Raw genomic sequence first — 2,541 nt, forward strand, 5'->3', positions numbered from 1 at the left:
ATATGTTTGAAGTTAGTACTGAAAAAAAGGAAGCGTAATGCTTCCAAGAAAAGTCACCAATAAAGTTATGCAATTAGCATGGAAGAATAAATCAATAGTCTTCTCATGGTAAGAAAAATTTAAGCTAGGACTTAGTCTCCAATTAGAATAACTTGGCAGCTAATGGTTATGATAAGAACATAATAAAGAGGACAAAAACATTCAGCATTTTCAATGTCAGGATCCATTATCACATCCTGAATTGTGTATTCCATCCACATACGTATGGACACATTACACACCTTTGATAAGTTGGTGTAGGGATTTAGATATTTTCAGAATTAACCTCATTGTATAGATATCTCATAAGAAACTCATCCAGGTGTTTGAGGGACATTTAGTCATCAATACTGTTGACAAACTGATAATATGTTTATTTAGGATAATTATATCAATTTGCAACATCTTCAAACAGATGTTAACAGTCTAAAATTGAAAATTTTTCTCCTTTGCATTAGGTAACTATGCCTTTATAAGAAGCCAAGGAAGACTGCAAGAAATTAAAGGATTGGATTTCAGTAAGTGGGTGGTGTTTCGAATTCTTAGAACACACTCAGACTTCAGACACTTTTCTTACTGTAGCAAGTGTTGAGGAACTTAATTAGTTAACATCAGTTGCTGGAAGGCAGTGCTTCCACACAGACCCCCACTCTGGTAGCTCCTAAAAACTGGTCTGTATTACTCAGCAAAGCTGTACCATGACAGTAGTTAGGCAGAATCTGGAGATTTTACTGTTGTTGTCATTATTACTATTGTTAATAATAATTTAGCTAGTATTATTCAGATTCTTGGTGTTCCACATACTCTTGTACATAATTTTTAATACTTACCAGAAAAAATGAACTGTTAGCTTATTATCTACATATCATCATTGTTTCAAGCTGAATTAAGGTAAAAGCTTGTAAAATGCTTAATAACAAAATAGATAACTGCTTTCACAGTATCATTTCCTCTGGACCATGGACTCTCTTTATTCCTTTGGAAATATTACTGTCATTTTCTCAAGCCTGCTGCTGTCATTACCTGTGCCTCACAGAATTTATAAACTATTAAGAAACAAAAAGCTATTTCCAGCTTAATATAGCAATATGAAAACCTCTGTATGAAGTTTTTTTTTTTCTTACACTGAGCTTTGTGTTTCCTAATGATATGAATATGCAGGCACATTCACTTAGTTCACTAAGTGGAGCTGTGACTGGGTCTTGACAGAAATCAAACATGAAAGCAATGAGACACTTTAGCATGAGGATGGGTCTGTGGTAACTGACCTGTCTTTGAGGTACAAGAGACCAAAAGAATGTCTGTCTGCAGCTGTCAGAGCAAGTCTCCACCTCCCCTAATACTGTACCTCCAGTGGTGCCTGTAAGTACAAATGGAAGGAAGAAAAAGTCCAAGGCAAGTGCATGTGATTCTTGCCTGCAGTACTCTCTCAGGATCCATTGTTTTCAGCTCAGGGACTTTCTGAGCCAGATGTTGTTTCTGTGTGTGCCTCAACAGATTTTTTTTTTCCCCCTGAGCTTGTTTTTGTCTTCCCTTAAAATGTTGACACCATGACAGATGGCCAGATATCTCTTCAGATTATGTGCATGCTTCTCAGAAGAGTGAATCCTTGAGACAAGCAACATCCATTGATCAATGCTCAAGAACCCCAAAAAGGAAAGAAAGAAAATCATGTGTGAGGCACAATTCTTGAGATCCAGCAGCTGTATGGAGCAATTCCAGCTGCTCAGAAAGCCCAGAAACAGTAGAGCTGAGAGTTCAGAGCAGCTGGTGTTTAAGATGTAGAAAACAGGTATGAGAAAACAGAAACACGATTTCTGCCTGTGTTTCTTTTGGTGTTAGAACAATTCCACCTATTCAGTTTTTGCCACAAAATGCATGTGCACCCTGATCAGTGACTGATAATCTTTATGATGATATCATACAGAAGTGACTGTAAAGTACATATTAGCGGCTGTCATGGATGTTTTATGGGCACTTTACCAGCATGCACTGAAGTTGTATGATGTCAAATACACTGAACAAAGCCAATTCTGTACATTTTACCACAGGTGGTTTAGTGAAATATTCAGTCAACATCCTAGAATATTCCCATATTTCTCTGCTGTGATTTCAGGTAGGTTAAAAGTATTGATCAGGATGAGCAAGGAAAAATATTCCTTGTCTAGACCACAGAGTCAGTCTGCCCAGTAGCTGGCAGCCAAATCTCACAGTTGCTGGCACCTGCTCACACAAGCCAGTGAGTCTGACCACCCCCACTCCCCAGTGCCTCCCTTTGTGCTCTTGTTGGTAGAGATTCAGGGGTGCTCTCACACCTTGGGATGGCCCTTAGAGACCCCCTCACCCCACTTGCTCCCAGATCCCTTCCCTGCTCACCATCTGGTTTGGCTTTATCTGTGCGAGGGATCACACCCACTCACACACCCACACTTGATCAGTCCCTTTTACCACAGACACACAGGTCCTCCAGCCTCTGGCCTGCCTCCAGCTCCTGGGTTCACA

Source organism: Ammospiza nelsoni, chromosome 6, assembly GCF_027579445.1.
Source record: "Ammospiza nelsoni isolate bAmmNel1 chromosome 6, bAmmNel1.pri, whole genome shotgun sequence".
Lineage (NCBI taxonomy): Eukaryota > Metazoa > Chordata > Aves > Passeriformes > Passerellidae > Ammospiza > Ammospiza nelsoni.